This window comes from Ictidomys tridecemlineatus, unplaced genomic scaffold (genome assembly GCF_052094955.1).
Source record: "Ictidomys tridecemlineatus isolate mIctTri1 unplaced genomic scaffold, mIctTri1.hap1 Scaffold_50, whole genome shotgun sequence".
NCBI classification, from domain to species: domain Eukaryota; kingdom Metazoa; phylum Chordata; class Mammalia; order Rodentia; family Sciuridae; genus Ictidomys; species Ictidomys tridecemlineatus.
The window spans coordinates 170,082-190,101 of record NW_027523264.1 but is presented as its reverse complement, the minus strand read 5'-3'; the positions used below and the strand labels follow the sequence as shown (position 1 = coordinate 190,101).

Here is a 20,020-nt window from a genome sequence, read left to right as displayed (position 1 = left end):
AGAGGACAGAGAAGGAGAGAGGAAACTTGTTCTAAAATTCTGCCTTTCCACAGGCAAGAACGTCAAAACAACATTCTTTGAAAAGAATAAGTCAGGACTAGGGGGGTGTGCAGCTCAGTGGTACAGCAGTGAGGCTCTGGGTTCAATACCCAGCACCACAAGAACAGAGAGAGAGACAGAGAAGGAGAGAGAGACAGAGAGCAAGAGAAAGAGAGGATACCGAGGTGCCTCTATTGGCAATATGCACAAAAGACGCTTGACAAGGCCAGAACTGTGACTCCATGTCACTGACTCCTTCATGAGTCTCTTGCATGGCTTCTGTCATTCAGGAGGAGTCTAGAGCTGGGACAGCTTCTCAAAAATCCATAAACTGAGACAGATTCTTCCATGAATTCTGGAATAAAATTCTGACACGTTACAACTTGGTTGAACCTTAAAGACATTATATTAAACGAAATAAGCCAAACATAAATTAATAAATATTGTTATGATTCCACTTATAAGAGATATTAGGTCAGGTAAATTCATAGAATCCTAAGGTATTATAGAGGTTACCGGGGATGAGAAAATACAGGAAGTTAAAACTTAATGAGTATAGATCTTTTGTTGGGGATGACAAAATGGTTCTGAAAATGTGTAATGTGATGAATATTGTATACACTTATGCCATGTTAAATGGTTAAAATGGCAAATTTAAAAAAAGATAACTGATTTTAAACAAAAGTAATAATAACCTAGGGTAGGCTTACAACCCACAAAAAAGTAAAATATATAACAATAGCAGCATCAAGATAGGAAGAAGAAAAAGGAAGCAAAATATTAAGTTCTTATACTTTAAGTGGCACAGCAAAATATCACTCAAGGGTAGACTCTGATAAGTTAAAGTTATAGCTTACTGCACTAAAATAAAAGACTTACGTCTAATAAACCAACAAAAGAGATAAAATGAAGCCATAAAACATCAAGAATCAAAATATAGTCTGATCCAAGAATTTATTCCCTAGAGAAATTCCTTGATAAAATGCAATATATATATTTTTTATCATCCAGTGAAAGGTTTACTAAAACTTAATCAGAAGTACAATTAAATCAATGAAAGTAAATGGCAAAAGCACTCACTGCCCAGACTGGTGAGGTAAAACCCAGAATTGCAGCCTTAGCTCCATCGGCAACATACGGAATGATATTTTCTCCTAGACGTGTATCTCTAAACAAGGCTCTGAGGATATTCAAAGCATGAACCAGGACAAGAAGTTCAAAATTAGCTGTGGGTTAATAACTATGGTGATTCTAAATCTGTATATAAAATTACAAGAAGAAAGTAATAATATGCAAATGAAACAGTAGATTTAATAAAATAATAATTGATAAAAATAATTTTTAGACATTAGTAAGAACAATGTAATAAAAAACTTGATCCAACGAACCTATGAGGAATCCTGAATCTAACAAACACATTCTTTTCAAGGAACATTTATTTTTTAAAATGGCCTCAAACTTAGTCACAATAAAATACCAAATAATTATTATCTTATAGATTATGCTGTCATCACAGTGGAAGTGAGTTATAGTTTTTCAAAAACAATTCTAAAATGGAACTACTATATGACCCAGCTATCCCCCTACCCCTCAGTATATATCCAAAAGATCTAAAATTAGCATGCTACAGTGACACAGTCATATCAATCAATGTTTACAGCAGCATACTTCACATATTCAAGCTATGAAACCAACCTAGGTGTCCTTCAACAGATGAATGGATTAAAAAAAGTAGCATATACAAATAATGGAATATTACTCAGCCATAAAGAAGAATGAAATTATGGTATTTGCTGGTAAATGGATGGAACTGGAGACCATCATGCTAAGTGAAATATGCCAGATCCAGAAAGTCAAAGGCTGAATGTTTTCTATGATAGTCAGAAACTAGTCCAAGATAAGGGGGTGGGGAGAGGGGGGCACAAAAAAGAGGGGGGAGCGAATTCCATCTCAATAGAAGAAGAATCAATGGAGTTGAGGAAGGGGACTGAGGATAGGGAAGAGGGACAGGATAAGGAAATAACCGTAGAAAGAATCTGACCTAGCTTTACTATGTCTACATATGAATAAATACACCATAGTGAAACTCATCTTTATGTATACCCACAAGGCACTATTTAAAAAAAACAAAACTGTAACTAAATAGTAGAAAGATCAGTAGAATAGAGGGAAGAGAATAAGGTGAGGGAGACAGGAAGGGAAAATGGAAATACCGGGAACTGAATTTTTACTTATACATTACATTATATTCCATGTTTTTATAATTATGTCAAAATGAATCCAAATGTTATGTATAATTAAAAAGAACTAATAAAATTTTAAATAATTCTAAAATTGACACATTTAAAACACTGGTCAAAGAAAATTTTTAAACATATTTAGAGGTGAACAATAATGAAGTTGCTACATATCAAAACTTATAGGCTGCACCTTAAGTGGAACTAAAAAACAAACAAACAAAGAAATACAGAAAGAAAGAAAGAAATGCATGCTTTAAATGTGTACTTTAAATGGTCTGTTTTTTTTTAAAAAAAGACCAAAATTGGATGTGCTAAGTCCACTTACAATGACAATTATAATTTTTTACAATAAACTCAAAATAGAGAATGGAAATAAAAAGAAAAATAGAAATTTCTTTTAAACAGCACAGATACAATTAAGGGCAAACAAATCCAAAAGCTGATTCTCTGTAACAAACCTCTGAGAAGATTAACCAAGAGAAGGCACAAACACAATATTATGACTACCAATGAGGACATGACCACAGACAAAGTCGAGAATAAAGCAAAAGACAAAACCAAGACTAATCCTATACTAATCAGTAAAAATGATAATATCATACATACTATATATTACATATTATATATAAAACAAAAAAATCCCCTAAAATAGAATTTATTAAAACAAATAACTGAATACCTAGATACTACCATTAAATAAATAAAATCAATAATTTAAATCCTCCCAGACTTTGATTTTAAAAAATCAAATAAATTAACTACAGTAACAAAAAAAGGTATACCGAATTTTACAAATGAATTCTATAAATATTGAAAGAATAGAAAATTGCCATTTTATAAGCTATCAAGAGAAGACTCACAGATTTGAGTCTAACATATCCTGACTATCAAAACAAGGTATAAATAATTACTTTGGTAAAATGATAGTATCTTTTTTTATTTCTAATTTTTTCTTTGTTCTTTTTGTTATACATGACAATAGAATGTGTTTTAACATATCATACATACATGGAGTATAATATCCCATTTTTGTGGTTGCACATGACATGGAGTTTCACTGGTCATATATTCATATATGAACACAGGAAAGTTATGTCCAATTTATTCTACTGTCTTTCCCATTCCCAACTCAACTCCCTTCCCACCACTCCTCCCTGTCCAATGCAGTGAACATCCACTCCTTCCTCCGGCAAGCCTACTGTGAGTCAGCATCTGCATATCAGATAGAACAGGTCAGACTTTGGCTTTGGGGGATTGGCTTATTTCACTGAAAATGATAGTTTCTAGTTCCACCCATTTACCAACAAATGCCATAATTTCATTCTTCTTTATGGCTGAGTAACATTCCATTATGTATATGTACCACATTTTCTTTATCCATTCATCTGTTGAAGGGCACCTATGTTGGTTCCATAGCTTAGCTATTGTGAATTGAGCTGCTATAAACATTGATATGGCCTCGTCACTATTAGTATGCTAATTTTAAGTCATTTAGTATATGCTGAGGAGTGGGATAACAGGGTCAAATGGTGGTTCCATTCCAAGTTTTCTGAGGAATCTCCAAATTGCTTTCCAGAGCAGTTGCACCAATTTGCAGTCCCAGCAGCATTGTATGAGTGTAAATGGTAGTATCTATTAAAGCTGAATATATATGTATATTCAACAAAAATATGCATATGTTCACCACTAAGAATATATGAAAACATATAAAAATGTTCATCAAGAATAGAATGGATAAGCCAAATGCAGTGGCCCACACCTGTAATCCCAGAGGCTCAGGATATTGAGGCAGGAGGATCGCAAGTTCAAAGCCAGCCTCAGCAAAAGCAAGGCGCCAAGAAACCAGTGAGACCCTGTAGCTAAATAAAACACAAAATAGGGCTGAGCGTGTGGCTTAGCAGTCAAGTGCCCCTGAGTTCAATCCCCAGTACCCACCCCCCCACACACACACAAAAAAGAACAGAATGGATAAATTTTATACTATTAAATAGTAACAAGAATGAATAAATCATAGTATTTATGGATGAATGTCATAAACCTAATTTGAGCAAAAAAAAACCCTATCAAAAGTATGGTTTATAATATAGGATTTCATTTTTATAACATTAAAGTAAAAGGTAAATCTAAAGTGTTAGAAATTAGGATCTTGGTTACTGTCAGGGAAAGAGTGCTGATTAGAAGAGAACATGAAGGGGCCTTGGTGTCCTAGAAAAGTTCTGCTTCTTTCTTGTTACACAAACGTGATCACTTTGTAAAACTGTAATGACTTGCACACTGTATATTATAATTAAATCTAAAAATGCATATAAAATATGACAGGGACAGCATGAGAAAGGAAGAACATAAGCCAATCTCAATTATGAACCCAGTGAGAAGCATAAATGTATATCCTTTCTAAAGAAAATTTAATAATGTATAAAAACATGTCAAAGTTGAGTTCATTCTCAGTATGCAAATATATTATATTTAAAAATCAGCATAAGTGCTGGGAACGTAGTTCAGTGGTAGAGCAATTGCCTAGCGTGTACAAGGCCCTTCAATCCCCAGCATTGAAAACTACAACAAAAAGAATAACATGTAATTCATGATATTTGAAAATTCTAGGAAAAAACAAAACGTATTTATCTCAAATGATGCAGGAAAACACTCAAGAATTGTCTTTTTTTTAAATCAGATAAAGGACAGATTAAAAATTTCAACAAATAACAACATAAAGATGCCTGCTATCTCTATTTCTAGCAAAATTGTGCTACAGGTTCCAGCAGCAAAATAAGATAAAAAAATTTTTTAAAAGACTAAGCACTAGAAAGCTAACAAACTTAGGATTACCTACTAGGGATACGATTATCTATAAAGAAAATCCTAAGAATTTATAGACAATTCATTAGTTGTATTATAGCAGTTCAGGTAAGTTGCTAAACGTAAGTACAACAATCACCAAAAAATCAATTTCATTCTCACAGAGAACAACAGATAATATAAAATTTTGAAATATCATTTATAAGAAAAATATATAGAAATAAACCTCATAAAAGGTCCATAAGACTTTTATGAGGAAACTATATGCATTCCTACCCACAAGGTATGAGAATTTCTGTTGCTTACCAGCACCTTGGTATTATCAGATCTTTACAGTTTTTACTTTTCTGTATGAAATGGTGTTTACTAGTTTTGTTTTGCATTTCTTTGATTATTAGTTAGCTTTAACATCTTTTCATATATTTATTTACTAATCTTGTGAATTCTGTGAATTACCTGTTCCAGAGATTTTGCCTACTTTTAATTATTTGCCATCTTTTGTAATACTTGTTGTTTTAAATATTTTTATTAGTTATTGATGGACCTTTATTTATTTATTTGCTTATACGTGGTGCGGAGAATCGAACCCAGTGCCTCACACATGCTAGGCAAGCACTCTACCACTGAGCCACAACCCCAGCCCAAGACTTGTTGTTTTAAAAATATTTCCCTGATAGTAATTCCTTTTTGGTTATTTGAATTACACATATATTTTCCTCATTGAGGGCTTCTCTTATTTTGCTTATGGTTTCTATTATTGTAGAGAAGTTTTAAAATTTAATTAAGTGGAATATGTCAGCTTTTTCCTTTATGGTTTGTGCATTTGGAACTTATTTAAGAAATTCTTGCATACCCCAAGGTCAGAAAGATAGTTTATATTTTCTTTTAAAAGTCTTAAAGTTTTGCTTGTCACACTTCTTTCTTTATGTTACCTGTAATCTGATTTTTTATATAAAATATGAAAATAATTTTGTTTTCCATTTAGAAAAATAACATAAAAGCATTTTTGATACAATTTATTATTTCTTCCTCATATATACTGATTTGTAACATTACTTCTATCATGTACTATTTGCATACACAGGAAATTGTTTCTGTCCATTTCATTGATCTGCTGGTCTATCACTGGACTAAACTGATGATTTTAATTACTATACTTTATAATAACATATAATATCATATAGGATGAATCTCATTTTTTTCCCCAGAATTACCTTGACTATATTCATCCCATTACATTTCCATCTAAATTTTGGAATCACTTTGTTAAGTTCAACAAAATGTCCTCTTGGAATTTTTGTTGGAATTTAAAGTGAAAAATTGGCTTTTTAGGGAAAATGACTTTTTTTTTATATTGAATCTTCCATGAGATATGGGAATGTAGGTCAGGAGAGTGATGGTCAGCATGCAATGGGGCCTTGGATTCTATTTCCCTGAAACTCCCCCCCCCACCTCTGCAAGAATGACAATGATATGGCATATTTCTCTATATACAGATCTTCCTTAATACTTTTGGTTTTTTTGAAAAATGATATTTTAAGCCAGGTGCAGTGGCATGTGTCTATAGTTCCAGCAACTCAGGAGGCTGAGGCAGGAGGATGGCTTGAGCCTAGGAGTTTAGAGATAACCTGGGCAACACAGTAAAGCTGGGGTTGTGGCTCAGTGGTAGAGTGCTTGTCTAGTATGTGTGAGGCACTGGGTTTGATGCTCAGCACCATGTATAAGCAAATAAATAAATAAAGGTCCATCAATAACTAATAAAAATATTTAAAACAACAAGTATTATAAAAGATGGCAAATAATTAAAAGTAGGCAAAATCTCTGGAACAGGTAATTCACAGAATTCACAAGATTAGTAAATATATGAAAAGATGTTAAAGCTAACTAATAATCAAAGAAATGCAAAACAAAACTAGTAAACAACATTTCATACAGAAAAGTAAAAACTGTAAAGATCTGATAATACCAAGGTGCTGGTAAGCAACAGAAATTCTCATACCTTGTGGGTAGGAATGTAAATTCCATCAAACACTTTGGTGACAATGACAGCATTGAAGTTGAATACGTACATATCCTATAACCCTGCCATTCTAATTCTAGGTACACAACCTGTGGCAACACACTATGTGTAAGGAGAAACAAAAGAATGTTTGCACTTGGTTTATAATAGAAGAAAACTAGAAACAACGCAAATAGTGTCCATTCACAGAAGGTATGAATTGGAATAAGATGCTGAAACAATTTTTAGGAATGAAAATGAAGTGAAGTTTACTAATCTTAAAAAATGATGTTGACTGAAAAAACCCAAACTATAAAAAAGTTGTGTAGATAATGCCATTTGGGTAAAAGATTTTAACCATCTAGCAAAAATTCATGGGAATGATAAATACTAATTTGGGTTAGTGATCACAACTGAAAGGGAAGAAAAAGGAATGAGATGGGGAGAAATCCAACTATATGCTTGTAATTTTTTTTTAATTTTTGTTTTATTTTTTTGGTACTGGGAATGGAACCCAGTAGGCAAGTGCTCTACCATTGAGTTATATCCCCAGCCCTGCAACTGTATCTGTAATATTTAATTTCTTATACTGAATTGGTTTCATAGATGTCCATTATTCACAGCATAAAAAAGTTGATTTTATGCTGATATATTTTGGAAATACATATTAAAAATAATAAATAAGCCATGGGAGGGGAGAAAGAAAGAAAATTATCAACTAAAGCCTAGAAGACAAATCTCAGACTAAATTTTAAAATTTCACTAATTTCCTAAAAACAATTAAACTGCCATTAATCAGCTTGAAATAGAGGACAGCGATAATCATACAGAACAACTTAAAGGAAAACCCCTTTATTTTTTTTAAATTTTCCTCTAATTATGTTATATGCTTTTTAAAAATATTTTTTAATTAGTCAAACTCGACAGTAGAATGCACTTATATACTTTGATATATCATACATAGATGGGACATAATTCTCATTTTTCTGAGTATACATATTGTAGAATCACATTGGTCATACAGTCACATATATACATACAGTAATAATGTCTGTTTCATTCCACTATCTTTCTTATCCCCACATCCTCTGTCTTCCCCTCCTTTCACTTCCCTCTACTTAATCTAAGGTAATGCTATTCCTTGTGTGTGTGTGTGTGTGTGTGTGTGTGTGTGTGTGTTATAATTCTTAATACACATACATACCACAATTTTTAATATCTCTGTTTGTATATAAAGTATGTTGACACCCAATTCAAGTCTTCATACATGTACTTTATATAATGATGTCCATCATATTCTACCATCCTTGCTAATCCCCTGCCCCCTCCCTTTCCCTCCCACCCCTCTTCCCTATCTAGAATTCATCTATTCCTCTCATGCTCTCCCTCCTAATCCCACTATGAGTCAACCTCCTTATATCAGAAAAAACATTTGGTATTTGTTTTTGGGGGATTGGCTGACTTCACTGAGTTATCTTCTCCAATGCCATCCATTCACCTGCAAATGCCATGGTTTTGTTCCTTTTTAATGCTGAGTAAAATTCCATTGTGTATATGCCACATTTAAACCCCTTTATTTTTAGATGTTCTTACAAAACTAGGAATTTTTAAAGTGATAATATAAGAAAGTATAAACAATTATATTTTCACATTTCATTGGAAAACATCTTGAAATGATAATTTTTGAAAAGTCTTAATTAACACGCTAAATTTTTAAACAAAGTATCTTACAGTCATTGGTCACTATGTACCACATGTTAATAAACACTGTATTTTTCCCCTAGCCCAACTACATTCTGACCCATGGCTTCCTTTTAACACCTTCCACGGGTTCTAAAATAGAAACATAAAAACTTACTGTACTTGATTATAAACTTTAGCTCTCATTATATTCCCTGACTGAGCATGGGGCTCCTGCAGTTGGGTAGAAACATCCAACTTTGAAGCATTTACTAAGAAAGTGTAGATTACAAGGATTAAGAATTATAAATTACCACCTAACATTACAGTGGAGTTGTGAGGAATGTTTAACACAAGTTCAGACACAGAGGAAGTGACTAAAAAGTGTAAAATATTAGTTAAAATTAAAAAGTCAGATATTACATTTTAGGGAAAGATTCAACTACTTAGTTTCAAAATGTACATTAACTCAAAGAAACAAACATGAATTCCAAAGTAATTGTATATCCACTTTCCAATTTGTAGATGCAATAGTAATTTTATAAAATATCTTATATCAGTTCTATGTTTACACCAGAGTTTAAAAATAGTTTTGTTGTTGTTGTTGTTTGGTTGTTTTGGTTTGGTTTGATTTGGGTTTTTTAATAGTACTAGGGATTTAACCCAGGGGCCCTCTGTCATGAACTAAATTCCCAGCCCTGTTTTGTTTTGTTTTGTTTTTCTTTCTAACTTTGAGACAGGGTCTCACTAAACAGCCTAGGCTGGCCTCAAACTTGCGTTCTTCCTGCCTCAGCCTCCTGAGTTGCTGAAGATCACAGGCCCGTGACACCACAACAGGCTAAAAATATTTTGACCTACATATCAACTCAAGTAACAGCTTATTTTATGGACAGGAAAGACAGAAAAACAAAATCCAAACTTCAAATGCCTGATCTTCTAGAGTTCTTTATTTTTACCAGATACTTTTAGAAAATAAATATGTAGCAAAGATTTTAAAATCACTGCCATCTTAGCAGGGTTTATTTATTTTAATTATTACCTGAGGAACTGTGTTTTGTGAGTCACAAGCAGGCCCAGCCATGGAAATTAATTCTTTCATTGTTATTTTCAACAAATCCATTTTGCCTTTCTTCGGTTAAGATGCCAACAATGCCTATTAAAAAAAAATTAAAATGCAGCTATTAATGAACTCTTATTTTACATACAGCAATTTCTTGCTTTTGTGCATCAATAATCAATTCCCATATTCGAAATTCTCTTAAAAACATACAGCTATCTTTTTTCCCCAGTACTGGGTTAGAACCCAGGGGCATTTTACCCAAAGCTGAGACAGGGTCATACTAAATTGCCCAGGCTGGCCTTGAAATTGTGATCCTCCTGCCTCAGCTTCCTCCAAGTTACTGGGATTACAGCACACCCAGCTCTTTCTAACTACTCCAGTCCTTAAGAGCCACAATTAGGTGGCAAGAATCAGATACAATAAGCAAGTCACTTTGGGTAACAAATTTATCCAACAAAAAATTCTCTTTGGTTGATTCAACAATAAAACAATAAACCCTCTGTGTTAGAGTTCTTGTAAGGAATTTGAGGCTTCCTAGAGATTGATCAACTTCTTAATTTTTCATACAAGACTCTATTCCTGGAAGACTAATCAAATCATTGTATTTGAAACTCCCTGGGACAAGAAGGAACACTGCAAATTCCAAAGGGATCTCATATTTGAATTTTGCAGGAGCTGCTTATTTACTTTATAACAAACACTTCACCAAAATACAAGAAACATAAAAAAGGAATATCAATCCACTTGAGGCAGTAAAAAGGAATGAAGTGCTGATCCATGTGACAACACAGATAAACCTTGAAACATAATGCTAACTGAAAGAAGCCAGACACAAAGATGTCATATTACATGATTCCATTTACATGAAATGTCCAGAACAGACCAATCTGTTGAGACAGAAGGTAGATTAGTGGTTGCCTAGGGCTAGGAGCAGCAGCGGTAGAGGAAAATGGGGAGCAACTGCTAATGGGTTTGGAGGTCTTTTCAGGTGATATTCTACAATTAGATTGGGCTAATGGTTACAGTTCTGCAAATATACTAAAAATCATTAACTCACACTTGAAATGTACGAATTGTATCATAAGTGAATTATATCTCCCCAAAGCTATTAAAGAAATATCACTTAGTCATCTTCTCAGATTCCCTTCTTCCATATCTACTTTTCTTCAATTATGTAACCTCTGGCTCCCCAGAGCAAAAGTTTTAAGCTAATCAACATTTTCTAAGCATTTGTAAGCCAGAAAAGAGGAAAGTCTAAAATATGCAAGTTTATTTTTATTTTAATTTTGGGGAGTGATGAGGATGAAACCCAGGACCTTGGCCATGTTAGGTAAGCACTCTACCACTAAGCTACACCCTCAGCCCTGAAACTCTAGAACAGAGGGGGACATCCTGATTTGAACCTATTACTGGAGGAGATCCCTGAGAGAGGGACTTTGACTCAAGACAAGTGAGGTCCTTGGCACTTACACATAAAGAAAAGAATTGCAACACACATCAGTCAGAGACACAGGAAGAGGTTATTTGGAAAAGCAGAAACATATTTAAGAGAGAATGCAGGCTATCTCAAGAGTGAGAAGCTTTGGGCTGGGGTTGTGGCTCAGTGGTTCAGTGATCACCTCACCGTGAAAGGCCCTGGGTTCGATCCTCAGCACCATATAAGTAAATAAAATAGAGATATTGTGTTCAAATACAACTAAGAAAATAAATAAATATTTTTAAAAAGAGTGAGAAGCATTGGGGATAAAGCAAAAAATATACATTCCAGGAAGAATGTGGGCCATCTCCAGAGGGAGAAACAACCACAAAACAAGTTTAAAAGAAATTTCTCACAGTACACTTATGCTCAGAAAACATATATATTATTTTTATAACTATCAAAAAATTTTATATCTACCTAAACAAAAGTAAACTTATAAACTAAGCAGGTAGTTTTTCTCCATAGCTAACACTAGGCAGAAGTTTTCATCAGAACAAAAAATATAATGTTACTGGTAAGTCCTGCTGAGAGAAATAGAGTATCTTTGAGCATATTTTTCTAATAATTTAGACTTCACTCGACTAAAAAAAAAAAAAAAGAAAGCTACACTCAATTACCAAAATATCTTCTTGGAACCATTGTTTTTTTTTTCCCTCAAAGTACTGGGCAAAGTCATGGCACTTTTACTGAGGCTGGAGTAGAAAGGTACAGCTGCTCAGTGCTCTGTCACCAAGATCAATACTTCATACTAGTTGAAAACCACAGAAAGAAAAAGTACAAAGCACAATATGCAGCATGACCTCACTATCACCTTAACATTTGTCCTGAAATAGATGAATGATGCATAAATACACAGAGTAGGAAAGAGATACAGTCAAAAGAACCACACAAATTCAAAATGGGTCAGACTGGGGCATTAAAAATAAACCGTGGGTATTCTGATATGCAGCAACCTTTCAAGTATTGTGAAAAAGAACACAGAGCCAACAGTGGCTCTAGTATGTTTTCCTCTGCATTCAGGAACTGTGTGCACACAGACATTTTTGTATCCAGAGGGGATAAGGAGTCAAGTTGTCTGAGCTCACATTTTGGGGTGTTTTTTGTTTTGCTTCTGAGTTCTTACTATTTCAGTGGCCTTTGGCAAGTCACGTAACGCTTCTAAGTCCCAGTTTCTTCACCTAGAACATATAGAATGATAACAGTAGCTATCTCATAGGGTTTGGGGAAAGATTACATGAGGAAATGCACGGGAAATAAACACTAATAAATGTTAGATACTATTAGGATTATGATCACTTTATGGTCAGTCATTTCATGGAAGGATTCAAAAGAACCTATTAACATTGGTTGTCTATAGAAAGTCTTGAGGGTTCTGAAAAGAGAGGAAAACTATTCTTTTGCAATTTGGAAGGTGGGGCAACACATACTTCCTGGAATTGAGCAATGCATGTGCCACAGTGATGTCTGTCTACTTAATCTACAGGCGGAAATCTATACACCTTCTGTTTATATTACAAGATTGACCTCTTGGAGGGTTCATTCCAAGAAAGAGCTGTCACAGAACACACTGTCCACACATTAAAACAAAGCCATAAATGCTATGGTACTAAGGAGAAAGAAATGTCCCTTATGCAATAAGCTCACTCACATGTCAAGGAGGTTAGAATACACTATCAAAAAACAAACAGCCAGCTGTGATCCTATAGATACATACCTGTATGTAGAAGGGAATTCCAGCACTGTGCCTTGTAGCACAGAGTTTAGATGAAGGATCGCTGCTTTTGATTTCCTCCAAAACATTCCATAACCACTGTTCTGGCAGTTTTTGCAAACTCACATTAGGGCACCTGAAAGGTACATATGAGCAAACATTTGGAATTATCAGGTACCAAGAGAAAAAAGTGCAAATTAGTTCTATATATTAACCCTGTTAGAAAATAATAAATATCTTTGCAAGGGGGTATTTAAAAAATGTCTCCCTTGTACTGTTCATTTACTCTCTTCTTTACTATGGGTCTTAGGATTTGAAGCTATTTTCCACATCTTAGAACTACTATGTACCAAGCAAGTGTCTTATCTGCAAACTAAGCTTTAATACATAGTCTTGCCTCCATATTAATAATGTTCAAGAGAAGGTTAATGTAAGACTCAAGATTTCCAACAGAGAATATAATTACAGTTTACTGTAATTTATGTTTTATTTTTATAGAGATTATACACAAAGTAAACATGTTTTAAATTCTATTTTCAACTCTCTCAAAATGTGGCTTACCACAAAAAAAATTTTCAACACAACCTGTGGTACAGTAAAAATCAAAGCTATCTGGGAAGAGGCAAGAACATTTTGAGGTTATTTGAACATTGTATCAGGGTTTCTGCCCTATTACTGGTTTCCTAGAGTACTTAAGAATATTTTTTTTGTAATTTTGAAACATATACCCTATCAGATTATATAACATTATCTAAAGAAATAGCATATTCAGTGATAGGTAGACACAATTTTCTTAGAAGTATAATACCTACACATAACTGCAATTAATATGTGAAAATAAACATATAAAAGTCAGAAAAATATACTCTTTTTTTAAATTGAGGAAAACAATCTGCATAAATATGACTGGCTTCCAATTTGTATTGAGAATTAGAAACACATTTGGGATTTCTTTTTCCCCCTTATTCAATAATAGATTACTTCAGTTCCTATTTCTTTCTTTTTGTGTTTTTGTTATTCCTGGTTCTAGGGATGATCTCAGAGTACTTTACCACCACTGAGCCACATCCCCACCCCTTTTTAATTTTTCTTTTGAGACAGCATATTACTAAGTTGCTTAGGGCCTTGCTAAATTGCCGAGGCTGGCCTTGAATTTGCAATCCTTCTACCTCAGCCTTCCAAGTCACTATGATTACAGGCATGTGCCACCATGGTCAGCAATAACTTAAGTTTCTGACTAATCATTTGCTCTTGGAGATAGACTGAATGCATTCTAAACCGTAAGATGCAAAATGAGTTTTTTGGTGGTCAGGGCCAGAATATTATGGTTTGGATATAAGGTATTCCCCAAACAGCTCATGTGTTAATGCAGTAATATTTGGAAGTAAAGTGATTCAATTAGTTTATGAAAGCTGTAACCTAATCATAGATTAGTTCATCTGATGGTTTAATAATCTGAATGAATTACTGGGTGGCAACTAGAGGAAGGTGGGGCAAGGCTTGAGGAATTAGGTCACTAGGGGCATTGCATTTTGGAATTACATTTTGTCCGGGGGCTCCTTACGTGTTCTCTCTAATTTCTTGCTACCATGAATTGAGCAGCTTTCCTCCACCATTCCCTTCCACCATGATATTCACCTCACCTCAGGCTCAGAGCAATGGAGTCAGCCAACCAAGGACTAACTGAAACCATGGAACCTAAGTTATTCTTATAGAGTATTTTGGTCACAGTGAAGAAAAACTGACTAACACACATTCCAAACAGCAGCTTAAATTCAGGCATATGTTTCACATAGAACAGATTATATATAAACAATACTACTTTAAAAGAGTCGCTTTAAAAAATTTGACAGGGACTTCAAAGATACTTTGGCCATAAGCATTATAATCTAAACACCCTACTCAGACTCTGTGATTTAAAAGGTTTCCTTCGCGTTAGCATGGATTAAAAGCTATCATGTCAATCCTGCTTCTCACAGAATTTTTTTAAAAAAATCCATCCACCTCAGCCATCAAAACCAGCTCTCTAAAAATCTGAACCACTGAATTAAATCAGATTCAAAGACACAGAACTTAGTGCAATGTGTGAACCCTCTTTAGATCCTGAGTTAAACAAATCAAGTGTAAAAAAAAAGATACTGCCAAGAAATAGAGGAAATTTACATAAGTTCCAGATATGAGATGACACCAAGGAATTATTTTTAAGATGTGCCAATGGCAGTATGGATGTGAAAGCGTAAGTAGTTTTAGAGGTGCATGCTGGAATGTGTAGGAGTGCAAATCACAAATTGTGATGAACTTTATAATGCTTCAGCAAACAACAATGCAAAGGAACAGACAAAGCCACATATGGCAAACCTTTGATAGAGAATGAATCTGGGTGATGAACAAAGGCAATTCATTCTATTAGTGTCTCTCCTTTAAACATATGTTTGTAGGATATACACATATACATGGCTGAACTTTTTCATAATTAAAACAATGTTCATACCTTTTACATTTTTTGAGGATTGAAATTAAATTATAAACCACTGGATTTTGTATATTTTTAAGATTATGCTTCATGGAATAACTTATTTAGTTTATTACTAACATTGCCAAGTTGGTATAATCCTCACACCATGGCTCAATCAAGAACTGAAATCCTGGGCTGGGGTTGTGGCTCAGTGGCAGAGAGTTCACCTAGCACATGCGAGACCCTGGGTTTGATCTACAATACCACGTATAAATAAATAAAATAAAGGTATTGTGTCCAACTACAACTAAAACATATATATTTTTTAAAAAACACTGAAATCCAAATGCCTCCTAGCAATTATTTGTTCTAATGATAAAGTTGTAGATTATATAACTGATTATTTTGTTCCTTCTTTACTGTCAACAAAAAATAGTGCATTTGGATTAATTTAGTCCATAATGAGTGGGCAAGGAAAAGAAAGAAAGAGAATTAACACATAAGTCATTTTTGGTGATCTGACCACCTGAGAAAAACCTGGAGTTATACAGGTGATAGATAAAAAACTATTGATCTAATATTATCAATGGATTTCATTTACATGTGTTTTCTTCCCCAACACAGGGCTAACTGGAGTACAGGTAATACTGTCATCTAAGGTGATGTCTTGCATGGGATTCACTATGTAGTAAAAACTAAGGGAAAAGGGAACAGCATCAGATGAGGGGTACTTTCCTACTTCCTTTGCTTCTGTTCAGTGCACTGAAATAAGAGTACATCAAATCTTAGTTCAGTGATGATCCTCAACATGTTCAATGAGTCACTCCTGGGCCTGCCTGCCTGGTATACAGAGGTTCTAGAAAGCAGTCAGGTCTGAGTTCAGACTAGGCTGTCTCACAATGCATCTCTCTCCTTTGCATAAACTTACAATGGCTCTTGACTCTTAACCAATCTTGATCTATTTAACTCCTCTTCCAACTTGATCAAATTCTCCTAGTCTGAAAGATCACCAATGATATGAACTCAGTCCTTTTCCTCAAATCAAACCTCAGCTTTTTCAGTTCCTACAGAGACTGAAGTAAGATTCTAGTAAGGTTGTTCTCTTTGATGGTTTCCATGCTAACATACAACACAATGCTGGGATATGCCATATTTCCAAGCATTTGTTTTTGCTCTCTACAAATATCCCTCTTCATCCAAATTGATAAAACTTTCTCCAAATAAACTGCATCTCACAAGAACCTTTTCTTTCTATACCCTTCTAATTTATCTACAGCAATTCCTTAGCATAAGGTGTACAGTATCCTAGAAGGGGTGGAATCTGAGCTACATTTTGAAGGTTGTGTAGGAATAGTGAAAATCAAGGCCTCAGAGGCAAGACCCTGATTTATATTCCTGGCTATTTTAAGTTTAAGTTTTTGGCCAGGCCCTTTATTCCCTTGAGTATTATGCACTAAGCACCAAATGCTCCTTGCTAATTTGGGGAATTTGAAAATATAAGTCAGAAGAATGTTTTACAAGGTCATACCTGGCAAAGTGCCCTCAGAAAGAGCCTTACTTGCCCACTACTAAAAACCCAGGAACCTCAGGAATTCTGAGAAATGCTCAAGGCACTACTTCTTACTATCTAGTCCAGACTTTCTTGTTCTGCTCTGGAATTCCCCAGATTCAAATGAGCTTTTCTGCAGAATCCTTGAATTGTTTGGTTTCCAATTTGGACTCTGCCATTGAATCCTATTTTTCTGATTCCCTTTCTTTCTAGCTCTACAACTCTTCCAGGCCAGGCCCACATCCTCCTAGCCATACAGGAGAATTTGGTTCAACAACAGGACTCCCCATGTTTTCCACTAAAACGAAACCTACTATATTTTATGAAACACTAGAACTATATTGCCTGCTACAAAGAAAAGAAAAACATTTATTAAATTCTATTATGACATATCTGGTCAACACCAGGGTTTTCCATATCTGATCTTACTTCATTATTACAAACAACAAATCTGTGAGAAACTATTATTTTTCCCAACTGACAGATGAGAGGAATATGTATCACGATGGTTAGGAATAGCAACACCAGAGTCAAGTTATCAGGTTTAGATCCTTTCTCTGTTACTAACATCCATGTGATCCAGGTAAGTTACTAAACCTCTCCACTTCTCACTTTCCTCTTCTATCAAAATGAGGTTGGTGGAAGGATTCAATGACTTGATTCTTGTATAATGTTAATAAGTTCTTCTTAACAGTTGTTTTCTAAAAATATGATATCTGATAATGAAAAATGCAAGTTCTAAAGAGTTTCAATGGAATTTGTGATAAAAGACTGAAAAGTTAGTTTGTTTCCATTTTAACAAGACACTCCCCACACACACAACACATCCTAGTAATAAATACCCAAAATATACAAATAGAAACACTAAAACAAGATGAGCTGGAAAACAAGATAATCATCTGGGTAACACTGAATGAAAACACAAAGCATTGAGTGTGTTGATGCCAGAGGCTTGCTGGGTGAAAGGTTTACAAGCAGCAGTGGTGGCCACAAAGTCCATTTTCGTGGTGTAACTTGCCTTTCTCCTGGGAAACAGAGAATTTCAGTGGCATCCTCTCTCACGAAAGGACACTGAAAAAGGGCTACTGCCAAAGCTGCCTAGGGCTGCAGCCAAGGAAAGACGTGGGCACCAGAAGACCCTTGATCAGGCTGGCTACTAACTCTGACTTGATCTGTGGTATCCCCCATATCACTGGGGAACAAACTGGAAACATGGGTGGGTGAACAAAATGTCACCATCTAATATAGTTTCTTAGATAGAGAAATGAGCTCTCCAGAGAAAAATAAGTAAAAAAACCAAAAGCCTTCCCATCACAGCAGCAAACCAAAATTCAGATTACAGAAATAAATTTCATATTAAGACAATCTTAAAATCCAGTAATTAGAACATAAATTCACTCCTATGAAAATGATCCTATGAAGCAGTCTGATAGAGGCTTTAAAATAACTGTGTTGAGTACACTCCTAAGATAAATGAAGGGATAACTTCTATTTAAGAATCAGATGCAAACCAACTAAATGTTCAGTCTCTACCACAAATGTTCACTCTTCTATTCACAAACCCTTCCCTGGCTCTCCATTTTACTCAAAGGAACAGCCAAGTCCTTACACAATGTCTAGTTCCCATTACCTCTCTGATCTCATCGACAACTCCTTCCCTGATGCACACCACTTCAGTTATGTTTACCTGATATTTCTTAAATACCCTAAGTCCATACCTCCTGGGACTTTTGCACCTGACATCTCTCTTCCCTGAATGTTCTTCCTCCAGAGACTGACAATGTGGCCATAAACTCTAGATGACAGTTTTCACTAGACCTTCCAGTATGTTCAACTATTTCACATCCATTTTTATAAATTGGGTAAAAAATAAAAAATCTAAATTGGTGGAGGGAAGTTAAATATTTGCCCAATGGTATAGAGTGAAGAAGTGGCAGAAAGAGAATTAAAATGGAGACTGACACTAAAGCTCTTGCTTAGCAAGAAGGCATGACTTCAAGGTACCTGCTATAAATGCTCAGTTACACTTCTGGCTTATCTGTCTTATGATAAAGATACCATCAACTCTCTATTATTTGCTTCAATGGATTTCATTCTTTCATTAAAAAAAATGATCTATGATGCACCTAGTACCTATGTTGCACAATCCTATGCCCTAGAAACAGAGCAATAGAATAAAAATGCTGAGCAGCATATAAATTAGGAAGCATTTTCATGAGGCTTTGGGATGTATTATCAGAAAATATTACTTTTAAGAAATTATCTTCCTAACCTTGTTTTATTTAGGTTGTCTTTCAGACTGTTTTCAATCTTTGAACATCTATCAGGGTGGGGTTAAAATGGTTCTAAATTAACTCAGTGATATAGATGGAAAGTTACCAAGAGAATTAGAGTATCTTACAGAAAATCTTCTTGGTGGATAACCCACTTGTGACTGGCATGAAATGAACTGTGTCTCATTCATTTTGGAGGTACTCCAATACCCCTGGGGAACTGAGAAATGCATTTCTGTTAATAAACTGCTTTCTTTTATTAACTGAATGATTCATGGTGGCCTAAAGGAATTATCTCACCTACAAACACAAAGCAACTAATTTCACATTGAAACATTAAGTACATTTAAAGCTAATATATGAAGCAATTTCCCAGAAATGTACCAAGACCCAATTGCTAGGAAATTAATCATGTGTAACCTTATCTGAGTAAAGGCAAAGATGTGCTTATACCTCTGTTTACCAAATCATTTGCTTACCATGCTGTCATCACTAAAGGCTTTCTACTATGTCAAGAAAAATAAAAATCAACAAAACAGTCATTTATTTGCTGATTATTAATAAATGTTTACTTACAAAGATTCCTTATTTTTCTCCCCTTATTTTTCATTTACCAACTATTTAAACAATTCTGAGTTATGCCAAGGAAAATTCTTGGGACAGAACAAGAATTTGTCCCTATCCTTGATATGAAGTAAATGATACATGTTTACTCAAACTCAACATCATCAGTCA

The 20,020-nt window shown here is 34.5% G+C and overlaps 1 pseudogene; it reads right to left on the bottom strand.

Annotated features, from left to right (window-relative positions):
• Window positions 1–914: 914 nt before the first annotated feature.
• The window catches only part of LOC120883660 (tRNA (32-2'-O)-methyltransferase regulator THADA-like), a 71,920-nt pseudogene continuing 52,814 nt past the window's right edge, over window positions 915–20,020 (bottom strand).